The sequence below is a fragment of the Gorilla gorilla genome, chromosome 16, assembly GCF_029281585.2.
Source record: "Gorilla gorilla gorilla isolate KB3781 chromosome 16, NHGRI_mGorGor1-v2.1_pri, whole genome shotgun sequence".
NCBI classification, from domain to species: domain Eukaryota; kingdom Metazoa; phylum Chordata; class Mammalia; order Primates; family Hominidae; genus Gorilla; species Gorilla gorilla.
The window spans coordinates 83,506,329-83,520,532 of NC_073240.2; the positions used below are offsets into that span (position 1 = coordinate 83,506,329).

The window sequence follows — 14,204 nt, forward strand, 5'->3', positions numbered from 1 at the left end:
TAACTGTGTGTGTGTGTGTGCATCCGAGGAACTGGCATATACTAGGTTCTCAACAAATGTAACAAGAGTTATTTTTTAATTCAATCAAATATACTATACCACTTTTCTTTACAATAAAATTTTTCTACAACAAGAGAAATTCCAGCTCCCTGTCAGATCTATTATTATGCACTTTACTCATTGTGAGGAGTTCTTAAGTTCTAATGAGGTAAGGAAGTTCTACTTTAGTGAAAGAATGAAACTTCCTTACTGTTCACTAACCTACATCTCAATTACCTCCCAACATGTTTGCAGCAAGTACCCTGTCGATGGTAGGCAAGAGGAAGGTGTGACCCACAAAGATCAAGGAATCTAAGCCGGCCAAGGTTTGCTTTTTTATAGCTCAACCTTCCCAACATTTAAAAGGAAGGCAAGTGGGGTCTAACCCATAGCCCACGCTGTTGGTCCTGCTCTTTGTTAGAGAATCAGTCTCACGTCCTCAATACCCTCTGTACTTTTCCAAAACCACCACCACCTGAATATATTCTTTTAGAACTTTTCTAACATTGAGCAATGGGGACACTGGGTATTGTCAGTTTTCTTAGATTTCAAAGGAAACTTTCAAGACATTCTCACAAGCGAAAAAGGGGAGGACGTGGAGGAGGTCAATGTGATTTCAATTCCATGGTTAGAAAAATTACGAAAGAGATAAGAACATAAAGGATACAGTTCTGACCATGGAGTGTCCTTCAGTCCTAATGATGGTGATGGAGGGTGGCATGGGAGTGGAATTGTCCATGGAAACACAGAGATTCTCAAGAGCATGGAGTAAGGGGCGGTGCCGGGACATCCAATCCAAGTTGCAATCTATAAACCCGAAGCCTCGAGTCCCCTTTCCTTCAGTACCCAGATGTTCACAGGGATGTAATAGGAATGATTCCATAATCCATGCTGGGAATACTAGGGGAACATGCCCCAACTTCTTTGAAAACCCAAGGAGTGTCAGTCAGCAAGAACGGGTGCCAAAGAGTTGAAGAGAAAGATCCCCTACCCACCTGCCATTCTTCACTTGGGAAGGCCGATCCTGCCAGGAAGGAAGGGAAAGGACCCAGCCGAGTCCTTCTCCTGATCTTGACTCAAAAAATAAATGGAGGTTGGGCACGGAGGCTCACGCCTGTAATCCCAGCACTTTGGGAGGCTGAGGCAGGCAGATCACCTGAGGTCAGGAATTCGAGACCAGCCTGGCTGTCTCTACTAAAAATACAAAAATTAGCTGGGTGTGGTGGTACAAGTCAAAGAAAAAAAGAAATGGGATCTTGGAATCCTGAGTGGGGAGCAAATCTTAAGCTCATGTTGCCTCCAAATTGGTGCTTTGTAATCTGCTTTTGTAGCACGCATCATTGAGAACATCTCCCTATGTCCATAAATGTACGTCTACAACATGATTTTTAATTGTATGAATGTGCCATATTTTATTTAATCATTCTGCTAATACCAGACACAGATTTCCTCCTAATTTTTCACTCTAATATATAGTGCTGCCAAAAGTCTGACAAAAATATCTTTGCCCATTTGTCTGATTAATTCCTTAAAAAAAACTACAAATGGAATTACTAGATAGGCACATTGATAAGACTACATTTAAAAGACCGTATTGCTAAATTTCCCTCCAGAAAAGGCGTAGCGTCTTACAATTGCATCAGTGACATAGGAGAATGCCTGTTCTCCTCACATTCACTGAATGGGACTTGCCATTTAAGATAAAAATGCTTGCCCAAGTTTTTCAAAGTGTATATGCATATGTCCTTTGATATACGAACTGCTCTTTTAGGAAAGTACCCTAAGGAAACATTCATATGAGTTTACAAAGATATATGAACAAAGGCATGTAATGCAACAGTGTGGTGAATAACTAGCCAGTTTCTGCTATAGAGTCCCTTTGGCTACTGGCTAAGAGATATCCCATCTAAATCCTGTTACCTTGTCTTTATCAAGGATAGCACTAGTTTTCCCACTTCTTCATATTAGTATCGTTAGTGTCATTATTATTAGTATGTAGATCTTAATTCTTTTCCTCACCCTCCATATTCAGATACCAAATAGCAATGTTTTCATTGAAATACCACTGGTATGCTTTGCACAGCCCTGCATTCCTGGGGCGGCCACCCTCACAGCCTTTGACCCCAGGCTCCCTTATTCAATCAATCAGACATATCACTGGCAAATCAATCTTTCTTTTTTTTTTTTTTTTTTTTTTTCAGACGGAGTCTCGCTCTTTCGCCCAGGCTGGACTGCAGTGACGCTATCTCGGCTCACTGCAAGCTCCGCCTCCCGGGTTCACGCCATTCTCCTGCCTCAGCCTCCCAAGTAGCTGGGACTACAGGTGCCCGCCACTGCGCCCGGCTAATTTTTTTTTTTTTTTTTTTTGTATTTTTAGTAGAGACGGAGTTTCACTGTGTTAGCCAGGATGGTCTCGATCTCCTGACCTCGTGATCTGCCTGCCTCGGCCTCCCAAAGTGCTGGGATTACAGGCGTGAGCTACCGCACCCGGCTGCAAATCAATCTTTCTTAAAAGCAGCTTGTAACACATCACATCTTGGCTCAAAAACTTTTAGAGATTCCCTATTTTTCACCATATGAAGTCACTGTCCTGGTTCTCCATTAACATTACTCGGCTCTCTCTCCCTAACCCTTCCCCAGCCCTCCTTCCTCAGGCCCCAAGATTAGCATCTAAGAAGCCAGCATCCAATCTGTTAGCAAACAAACCACACCTGTGAACAACCTTGGCTCTCCCTCTCTCCCCGTCTCGTTTCCTCCCACCTCCACTCCTGGCCCTAGCCATTCTGGAAAGACCTGGAATACTTAGAGCATCTGAAGATCTGAAACGCAGGAAGGGAAGGCACTATGAAAAGCAGACATCCAATTCTGGGTGAGGCTTGACCTCCCTATCCTTGGTGCCCAAAGTTATCTTCATCCACTCAGCTTAGTTTCAGATTTCATTTCCTCACTCTGATAGTCCACCCAATTAGAAATTCATGTAGATGGGTCACAAATGTTCTTTTACATGTAAATACTTTCCAGAGGGTTAAGGTATGAAGAACTGAGAATGAAGCTCTTAGCTCAATCAGAGCTGACTTCAAACTCTAAGCAGCTATCCTGTGGACTTGGGGACTGGTGAGGGTACGCTGGGGTGCATGGTGGGCGAAGAGTAAGGTTGCCTTTGCATAGCATGGAAGACCTAAGGGATATGATAGGCTGGGGGAGAGGAAGGGGCCCCCCAAAAGGGGTGGGGGAGGGGAAGGAGCCCCCCAAAAGAAAGAGCATAGAAAGCAAAGCAAAAGGATGCCAAAACTTATTTTGCTTACATCAAAATTTCACTTTACAGGTTAAGCATGAATCGAGGAAAGGAAACAGAAATCCTCTTCCTAGTCCTCTTTCCTCTGTTTTCTCCCCCTGGGTACCAGAATTGCGACAGAGTGGGACGGCTCAGGCAACTGCAGGTCTTGGCCAGTGCTCTTCCTCACCCAGGCCATGCAGCATCAACACAGTCACCGTAGAACTCCTCTTAAGACAAGCAAAGGAACTTTCCAACCCAGTTGAGTGCACTTTTCCCAAGTGTGTGGTAAAAAGTTAAATGACACTTTGTGAAAGGGATCCTTAAGCTACAAAAACTTTTTCCCTCATCACACTAAGCACGTGGTTTTGTCCTTGTAGGTGCAAAAGGGGCTGGAGTCATTTGATGAATTCTGAATGTTGTAAGGCTGCTTTTCTGGAAGGGTAAACAGGGAACCCTTTAGATGCCAAGACCTTTTAGAATAACGACCCCATGAGCAATCTCAGTTTATTTCAGAAGAGGAAACTGAGGTGCAAAGGATTGAAGTAACCTTCCAGAAGGTACACAGCTGGTGAGACAAAGCCTGGGCTGGGTCCCAAGCCTGCCTGACTCCGGACTCCCACACCCCACAGTGATACCAGAATCACCCTGAAAATGGGAAACACGCTGCAGCTGCTGTCCTGATTCCAGCCTCTGACCAGGAGAGCTGGATTGACCAGGAAGCCAATGAAGCTAAGTTTCAGGGCCCCCTGTCTGCCTAAGGCCTCTCCCAAGGCCCTGCACCAAAGTTTCTATTTGTGACTTTGTTTTCTTAGAAAAAACTCCTCAATTATGTGAACCTCAGGCTTCACAAAAACCTGGTGACAAGTAACTCCTTAGAGGACTTGAGTTTTAGAAGGACAAGCTCCAAAAGCATCTCTAGATAGCCTCCAGAACCCTGCTGGTGTGACTCTTTTTGGAACTAGGTACAGAAAACCCCAGGCAGATGGACTGGCCTTTGGGGATTAAGGGAGATGTTCCAGACCAGCTCAAATGATCTCTGGTGCCTGACTTTTGAACATCCAGTTTATAAACACATCCAAAGTGGTTTCTTTCCTGTCTTCATTTGGGACCTTCTGTAGACTCCAAATCCCATTTGCATGACCCAGGCCCATCGATAACCTCCTCCCATTCAGTCCATTCTCTTGTGGGACTAGAAGCCTAAGGGGCATCTCCAGGTCAAGGAAAGGGGGCCGGGGAATGTGTAGAGGGAGGGACAGCAGGAGGAGAGAAAGAAGTGTCTAAAGATCTGGAGTCAGAGATCATCATGTGTTGTGGACATTGGAACAAATTTGGTGTGAAGGAAGCTGAGACTGAGACTGGAGGGGCTGTCTTAGCCCATTTGGGCTGCAATAGCAAAAATGCCATAAACTGGATGGTTAATAAGCAACAGAGATTTCTTTTTTTTTTTTTTTTTGAGACGGAGTATCGCTCTGTTGCCCAGGCTGGAGTGCAGTGGCACCATCTCGGCTCACTTCAAGCTCCGCCTCCCAGGCTCAAGCCATTCTCCTGCCTCAGCCTCCCGAGTAGCTGGGACTACAGGTGCCCATCACCACGCCCAGCTAATATTTTTGTATTTCTAGTAGAGACGGGGTTTCACTGTGTGAGCCAGGATGGTCTCGATCTCCTGACCTCGTGACCCGCCCAGCTCGGCCTCCCAAAGTACTGGGATTGCAGGCACAAGCCACCATGCCCAGCCCAGAAATTTATTTCTTACAGTTCTAAAGGCTGGAAAGTCCAAGACCAAGACACCAGCAGATCCAGTGTCTGGTGAGAGCCCACTCTCTGATTCACAGAAGGCTTCTTACTGTGTTGAAAAGGTAAGTGAGCTTTCTTGGGCCTCTTTGATAAGGGCACTAATCCTATTTGTGAGGGTGGAGTCCTCATGACCTAATTATTTCCCAAAGGCCCTACCTCTTAATACCATCACGTTGGGGTTTAGGATGTCAGCATATGAAATTTTGGGATGTGGGGCGCGGGGGTGGGGGGTCCCAGACAGCAGTCTGGCAGAGGGTAGAATATGAAGGGACTTTTACACCACGTTCAGGGGGGTGTCAACTTTATCCCCCAAAATGAGGAGCAGCTTAAGCAAGGGAATGATATAAAGTAGTCCTCCCTTATCTGTGGTTTCAGTTACCCATGGTTCGCTGAGGTCCAACAATATTCAGTGAAAAATTCCATAAATAAACAACTTATACATTTTGAATTGCATGCCGTTCTTAGTAGTGTGATGAAATCTCACGCCACCCAGCTCCATCCTGCCCGGGATGTGAATCATCCTTTTGTCCATCGTATTCCTGCTGTAGACATGACTCAACCCACCCATCACTTAGCAGCCGTCTGGGTTATCAGATTGACTGTCATAGCGGCACAGTGCTTGTGTTCAAGTAACCCTTATTTTACTTCCTGATGGCCCCAAAGTGCCAAGAGTAGCGATGCTGGTGATTCCGACATGCCAGAAAGAGGCTGCAAAGTGCTTCCTGTAAGCGAAAAGCTGAAAGTTCTCAATGTAATAAGGAAAGAAAAAGAAATCATATGCTGAGGTTGCTAAGATCTATGGTAAGAATGAATCTTCTGTTTGTGAAATCGTGGACAGTGTATTGTTACTTGTTCTGTTTTGGTGTTAGTTGTTGTTGTTACTCTCTTATTGTGCCTAATTTATAAATTAAACTTTATCCTAGGTAGGTTTGTATGTATAGGAAAAAACATGGTGTACGTAGGGTTCAGGACATCCACTGGGGGGTCTTGGAATGTATCCTCTGTGGATAAGGGAAGACTATTGTACTATTTTATTTCTCATTTGAGAAGATCACTCTGGCTACAGAATGGAGACTGTGGTTCAGTAAAGAACGTGGCCATGCCCTGCACCATGATAATGCTGGCCTACATCCAGGCAGAGGCAAGGTGATGGGAAAAGTGGATGGATTGGAGCACACTCTCACCACCGTGACCCCTGGAGTTTTTTGTGTTGAGAGGGATTCCAGGAACCAGTGTGTGGCTGGAGGGTGGCCAGTGGGGGAAGTTCCACCTGTCATCTCTGCCTTCCCCTTCTCCCTTTAACCTGGGTGGCTCTACTTTGATATGTTCTGTGTGTTAGGGTACCACACAAGTTTCTGTTTGAGAAGGAAAAGCCTATTTCTAAAAATAAGTTTGGAAAAACTATTGGTCTGGGGGAATATTCAGGAGATAGATTAGAAAGGACTTGGTGATTGTGGATGAGCAAGGGAGGGGAGGTGGGAAGAATGACAGGGGAGGAAGGGGTGCCACTCATTGAGTGGGGAAATGCTACAGGAGGATCCAGAATGGTGGGGTCGGGAGGGTGATGTGGAGTCAGTTCCAGACTTTTGCCCTGTGGGACCTCCAGTCCTCCAGTAAGTGTTGGAGTACACTGCCTGCTGGGCAAGGGGACCAGAGTCGGGAGAGGCCGTGGGGGGGTGCTGGGGCAGGAGGATCTTGCGTGCCAGGGGGATGTGTAGTGGTAAGCTCCCTCCAGGGCCTCCTGAAGAACTCACATTTGGCCCCCAGGAGGAGTGGCCCTTGGACTCTGGCTACCAGAGGCATCCCAGCCAACTGGGAAACTTCAACAGCTTCAGATGGGTGAGAGAATGTAGTCTCCTTTCCTCTACTACCTCTACCCTCTGTCCTGACCTTGACCACTCAGAGGCAGAGGTGAGCAGAGGAGGAGGGTAAAAGCAGAACATGCCATCTCCTTCCCCTCCCACCTCCTTCCAGCCTAGGCCAGGCAAAGACCAGGGCAAGGAGATGAGCTCTCCGTTAGATTGGAAATAAACACTGAAATCTAGACCAGATATTTTCATACTAACAGGTACTCAGGGAGTTTTGAGATCTTCCAAGATGCCATCGAGGAACTGAAAAGTGCTGTCCAGCTGCAGTGAGGGCTTTTTAAAGGCAGTTCCATGTCTACACCCCACTGAGTTCAGACTGTCCAATGAACCACTGACATTGTTACACATGCGTGTTGTGGACAACTTGAGAAAACACTTGTCTGCAGGAAGATGAAATTAAAATCAAGTGTGATCCTACCACCGAAAGATAAGTGTTACTGATATTTTTTGTTAATAACATTCCAGTTTTTTATGTAGTTTTGGGGTAGCTTATTATTTTCATGTGATTTCAAACTTGGAGAAAGTTTCCAAGATGAGTCCAAGGAGCTCTCATATGTTCCTCACCCAGATCCACCAACTGGCCACATTTTGTCCCATTTGCTTTATTATTCCTTCTACCTCTCTCTCTCTAAAGTATTATTATATGTTAAATATATCTTAATATAATTATAGTTATGTTAAATATATCTTAATATAGTTACAAATAATTATGTTAAATATATCTTAATATAATTATGTTAAATGATGTTATGAATATTAAAAATTATAATTTAAATAATATTCTAATACAGGCAGACATTTAGTTTCTGAACCATTTGGGACCAAGCTGAAAACATCATTTTCCTTTACACCATTTTCCTTCAGTGCCAGAGGGGACCAGAGCAGTGAGAGGTTGTGGGGGGATCCTGGGCCAGGAGCATCCCCATTTCCTGGAATAAGATAGTTCTCTTAAATAACTACAGTACCAACATAGAAATCAGGAAATTTAGCATTGACACTATTAACTAATGCACAGCCCATAAACAAATCATATCAATTGTTCCAATAATTTGTGTTTGTTTGTTTGTTTTGTTTTTTTAGACGGAGTTTCACTCTTGCTGCCCAGGCTGGAGTGCAATGACTCAATCTCAGCTCACTGCAACTTCCACCTCCCAGGTTCAAGTGATTCTCCTGCCTCAGCCTCCCGAGTGGCTGGGATTACAGGCATATGCCACCACGCCTGGCTAATTTTGTATTTTTAGTAGAAACAGGGTTTCTCCATGTTGGTCAGGCTGGTCTCAACCTCCTGACCTCAGGTGATCTGCCCTCCTCGGCCTCCCAAAGTGCTGGGATTACAAGCGTGAGCCACAGCGCCAGGCCCCAATAATGTTCTTTATAGCAATTTTATTTCCTGGCTGAGCATCCAGGCCAGCATCCCCCATTGCATTGACTTTTCAGGCCTCTTTAGTCTCCCTTAATCTGGAATTGTTCCTCAGTCTTTATCTTCCATGACCTCAGCATTTTTAGAGAATATAGTCCAGTGATTTTACAAGATGCCCCTCAACTGGGGGTTGTCTGACATTTCCTCATTATTAGATCCAGGTGTTGCATTTCGGGAATACAAAATCCCCAGAAGTGATGTTGTTTTCTCAGCATGTCATAGCAGGATGCAGATGAAGCGGGCCTGCCCCACCATGGGTGGTGTTAATGTTCACCACTTGGTTAAGGACAGAAATTTTTTTTTTTTTTTTTAGACAGGGTCTCGTTCTGTCGCCCAGGCTGGAGTGAAGTGGTGCAATCATGGCTCACTGCAGCCTCAAACTCCTGGGCTCAAGCAATCCTCCTGCCTCAGCCTCTTGAGTAGCTGGGACCACAGGCACCACACCTGGCTAATTTTGTGTGTGTGTGTAAAGACGGGGTTTCCCTGTATTGCCCAGGCTGGTCTTGAACTCCTGGGCTCAAGTGATCCTCCCACCTAAGCCTCTCGAAGTGCTGGGATTACCAGCATAAGCCACTGTACTCGGCTGAAGGACAGATATTTTTTAAGAAAATTCAGATCACACTGAATATGCTGTTTTATTAACTCCTTTTTCACTTACACTATTATAAAAATTTGGCAGGTTCTAAGTATTCTTATAAAGCGTCATTTTTTTCTTCTTTTTTGAGACAGAGTGTCTCCCAGGCTAGAGTGAAGATTTCAGCTCACTGCAGCCTGGACCTCCTGGGCTCAAGCGAAACTTCTGGCCTCAGGCCCCCTGAGTAGCTGGGACTACAGACGTATGCCACCATGCCCTGCTAATTTTTTGTATAGACAGGGTTTCACCATGTTACTCAGGCTGTAGCATCATTTTAATAGCTGCATAATTTCCATGATGCACACTGTGTTTACTAATTATAACTCCTATTGTTTTGTCAAATTTCAACATTTTGTCAAGTTTTGCTACCATTAACAATGTCGCACAGAACATTTTTATAGATAATTCTTTATGTCCATCAGAGATTATTTCCTAAGGGTAAATTCCTAGAACTGGAATTGGTAGTTAAAGGTTACGCTTTTTTTTTTTTTTTTTTGAGATGAGTCTCGCCCTGTTGCCCAGGCTGGAGTGCAGTGGCACGATCTCAGCTTACTGCAGCCTCCACCTCATGGGTTCAAGCAATTCTTCTGCCTCAGCGTCCCGAGTAGCTGGGACTACAGGTGCCTGCCACCATGCCCAGTTAATTTTTGTATTTTTAGTAGAGATGGGGTTTCACCATATTGGCCAGGTTGGTCTCAAACTCCTGACTTCATGATCCACCCACCTGGGACTCCCAAAGTGCTGGGATTACAGGCGTGAGCCACAGCACCTGGCCCTGGTTATGCATATTTTTAAGGCTAAAAAGTGCCATTAGTAGGGCCCTGCCTCAAAAGCATTTTTCAAATTTCCGCTCCCCATCTTAGTGTGTGCAAGGGCCCATTTTGCCATCTGCCTCCCTCCAACATAGGGTTTGGTCATTTTCCAAAATCTTTTGTTGCTTTAATTTGTGTTTCTTTAATTAGAAAATTTGACTTTTTTTCCATATATTTTGAGCCATTTATGTAACTCCTTTTCTTGAGTTTCCTATTTATATCCTTCGCTTGTCTTCCTGTTGAGTTTTCCTCTTTTGTTAAAACATATGTAGATTTTATGGTTACTACTGTATGAAAACTTTGTAAATTCAGCTGTGAGTTCTTTGCTGACTGAAGAGTTCTGTGCTTTTTGTTTTATTTTGTTTTAATTTCCAAATAGCATTTCCTTTACTGGATTTGTAATTAATTTTTCAAGTTATGTCTTCTAGAAAAAGAGCAGGACCTGGAAGCAGGAGAGTTGAAAGGTCAAGAGCACACGCTTTGGGGTCAGGCAGACCTGCTGCTGAGTCCTGGCTTTGCCGGCAGACTTTGGTAGGGGCGGGGGGCCCACATCACTGGGTCTCCGTTTTCTCATCTGTAAAGTAGGAGATAATAGTAGGGTCCTGGTGAAGACTAAATGAGACACTGTGTGCAAAGGGCCTGCTGCACGGCCCTTAGTCAGCGTTGCTTGCGATGGTTGTTTCATTATTGTCACTCAGTCGCCTGAGGGGACCATTCAGAGAGACTTATCGGCAGGACGTGTACAAAGAGGACAGAAGAGCAGATGCAGCCTCCAAGAATGAGCTGCTGAGGACGACAGGTGGGTTTCTCAGGGAAGCTTGAGGGTGGGTCAGGTCCGTGGCTTGTTGTGCAGTGTCTAACGTTGGCATGCTGCAACGATCCTTCTAGACGATTAGTCACAGGACTGACACTGCTCTCAACCCTGCTAGGCTTGAAGTTAGGGTGTCTGAGTGGATACACAGTTGTCATTTTGATGGGTTCACTTTCTACGCTGCACAGATGACATTGTCCTTTGGCGACATTCAACAGCTTCTTGAGGTTCCTAGACGTAGATCTGCAGCTGTGGACTTGGAGTTTTAACCTAAGTCAATGAGCACTTATGGGCCTCTAAGTGGGGAATGAACTGGGAAAACACTGAACCTAGTGTGCAGCACATAGTAGGTGCTCATCTGCAAGCTACCTCCCTTTCTCCCTCCCTCTCTCCCTCCTCGCCCTCTTCCTCAGGGACGCAGCCAATGACCTGAAAGAGCGTGAGCCAACGTCTGTCCAAGCTCTGGTCCTGCTTCGTGCCTGCCCTGTGATACTGGGCAAGTTGCTCATCCCTGGACTTCTCCTTTCTCCTCCATAAAACACGGCTTTGGGAGCAACTTGCTCTCCAAGGGCCATTCCAACTCTAACATTATAATTTTATCATGTGGGATTTGGCATAATTGGTTATCTCTGAACGCTTACACTTTTTTTTTTTTTTTTTTTTGAGATGGATTCTCGCTCTGTTGCCCAGGCTGGAGTGCAGTGGCGCAATCTCAGCTCACTGCAAGCCCCACCTCCCGGGTTCACGCCATTCTCCTGCCTCAGCTTCCCGAGTAGCTGGGACTACAGGCGCCCTCCACCAGGCCCAGCTAATTTTTTTTTTGTATTTTTAGTAGAGACAGGGTTTCACCATGTTAGCCAGGATGGTCTTGATCTCCTGACCTCGTGATCCGCCCACCTCGGCCTCCCAGAGTGCTGGAACACTTACACTTTTAAGGTATTTGTACACATACACGAAGCAAAACAAGAGGCAGGAGGTGCAAACAGCCCCACGAACAAATGCTCCAGGGCGTTTAGGAGAAACCCCGCACCTTGAACCTCTCTTCTCACCCAACCTGCTTTCCAGACCTTCCTTCCCTCCTGGCTAAACGCCCTGTAGAAGCACTAATGTGTCCATGTGCCTCTGGAAGCCAGGCTTTCCCTGGAAGCACAGCTGTAGTAGCTGACTACTCAGAAGACCCTAACTATGCTGATGTTGATGGAAAGGGCTGAATTCTTTGAAGCCTCATGGTGGAAATTTAAAGAAAATAATGTGAGAGCGTCACAGACAATTGCACGTTCACCACCACAAATGGTGCCATCCCAGAGACAAATATGTAATAGTTCAGAACTTGGGAAAATGGCCCAGGATCGAGCCATGCTAAGAATGGGAGCAATTTGGCTGATACATAGCTGCCCTGTGCTCCAGCAGGGGGAAAAAAAAGGTTCTAATTACCCAGCCGCAATCCTGTATTTAGATGTAAAAGGGAGGAAATAGCTGAGCTCTGTTCTAGTCACAGACATGCCAAACGGGTCAAGAGAAAAGCCTTCTGCCCAGACCACTGCTGAGCCCACGGCTGGCCTGGGCCCAGGCTGCCCAGCCGATGAGCCTCATATGGACCTCCAGAAGGCCACAGCGGCCCCACTTTATCCTCTGCCTATTTTGCCAGGACATCGGCCTCAGACAATTTCCTCCTCAAAGTTTCTTCACTCTCTTTGGTGTTCTGTTTCATGCAAATCTGTTGGGGATGGGAGGAATTAAGGACAGGGAGATCAAATGACAACCCCTGCCTCCTCAGTGATTAAAAAAAATCAGAGCTCATCCGTATGGCAGCGGCATTTCTGACCTGGTCCAGCATTCCTCCCTCACCCTGTGCTTTCTGAAACTCTCATGCATCTTCCGAATGTCACCTGCTGCCATGAGGTCAGCATGGACGAGGGTCAGCGTGGATCTCCGGTTCTACTAGGCTGCCAAAGCAGCAGAGACAAGCTTCAATCCGAAGATATTTACGACCTGACAAATACCCCATCTCAAGAACTTACAGAAACCTCAGCATGGACAGCCTGGAGTGAAAGGATGCTTACTTCCTAGGAAGGGCATTTCTGCTTGGGAGATGCTCAGCTGTGCCTCAGTTTCCCTTAGTCTTCCTCTGAGCTGCAGGTAATTGAGACTGAGAGGCTTTCCACACTTCCCAGAAGGGGCAGACTTGATGGTGCTTCCTATCTCCACGCAAGAGCAACTATTGCAGATCCTCACCTCCGACAGTGCTGATGGAAACACCCACACCTGCTCGCAGCGGGTCTGGGCTTTCCTAGTCAATCATTTTACTTTCAGGGTGTAGAGGTAGGAGAATGAAACAGATTGCACAGCACTGGTGAAAAGAAAAGGAGAAATTCAGGGAGGAGGAATGAGGGATCCTCTTTCTTGTGTGTGGGTGTTAGCTTGCCTCCCAACCACACTGACACTTGCTGTGCCATTGATTTGACTTTTCTCCTATCTTAACAATAACAAATCATTAAAAAATCCGTTTATCAAAATATAAAATGGAAATACATGTGCTTGTGGTATTTTCCCCTTCCCACAGCCTAGCAGAGCAAATCCCATCTCTGGTCACTGTCCCCCTGCCCTTCCTTCCTTGGGAGCTCCTGGGTCTGCCATCTTGGTTCCTGAGCTTCTTCTCTTCTGACAAAACATGATTCTGCTCGGGTTCATGTTATTCTCCTGCCTCAGCCTCCCGAGTAGCTGGGACTACAGGCGCCCGCCACCAGGCCTGGCTAATTTTTGTATTTTTAGTAGAGACGGGATTTCACCGTCTTAGCCAGGATGGTCTGGATCTCCTGACCTCGTGATCCGCCCACCTTGGCCTCCCAAAGTGCTGAGATTACAGGCATGAGCCACCACGCCCGGCCAAGCTGATTTATTAAATACTTAATTGCATTTAGAAAGGAGCAGGAAAATTGTTTATAGGGGAAAAAGAAGAGATTGAGAGTGGGAGTGGGAAGAGAAGGGAGGGAGTGACAGGCCAACCGGAGTTGGGTTCGGAGAGAGTTTCTCTTTTGTGCTGAGGTGAGAAATTGAGAACGAAAGAGAGGCACTGTTTTTTTTTTTTAGATGGAGTCTCGCCCTGTCACCCAGGCTGGAGGAAAGAGAGGCACTTTAAGGTGGCTTTGGGATGTGAGAGTCGTGAAGAGCCACCGTAGTAGGAAAACAGGATGTATGGGTTGTGAACCTCTCCTTCAACAGTCTGTGAGGGTTCTCAGTAAAGATGTGGAAAGAAAACTCAACCCCTGACCAATAACGCTCATCAAAAGCCACCTCCAGAAAAATCTTTAAAATGATCTCCTGGCAACCTCCCATGTCTCTGAATTCCCAGTAGGTTAAGTCCCATCTCAGTCCCTAGAGTATAATAATCTCTTCAAAAGTCACCCACGGCCTTGTGGCATTGGGCTGGGGCTGGGTTGAGTAGGAGGCCTGCTGCCTGCATGCTCCACCAGTTCCTCATGGCCTGGGTAACACATCCAGGAGAGCTGAGCCTCCAGAAAGTGTGTCCTCAGTGAGCTTTGGAACCAC

The 14,204-nt window shown here is 46.0% G+C and overlaps 1 long non-coding RNA gene across 2 annotated transcripts; it reads left to right on the top strand.

Annotated features, from left to right (window-relative positions):
- Positions 1–230: 230 nt before the first annotated feature.
- LOC129526913 (uncharacterized) lies at positions 231–13,181 on the top strand. 2 transcript variants are annotated; one of them, XR_010131059.1, is made up of 8 exons: positions 231–365; positions 3,365–4,278; positions 5,072–5,172; positions 5,659–5,911; positions 7,179–8,133; positions 9,128–10,375; positions 10,543–10,643; positions 11,069–13,181. It is a non-coding gene; the product is annotated as an uncharacterized lncRNA (long non-coding RNA). The 2 variants fall into 2 exon arrangements; XR_010131058.1 differs by lacking the exons at positions 231–365; positions 3,365–4,278; positions 5,072–5,172; positions 5,659–5,911 and having other exon boundaries at positions 7,696–9,234; positions 10,273–10,375; positions 11,069–11,300.
- The last annotated feature ends 1,023 nt before the right edge of the window (positions 13,182–14,204 follow it).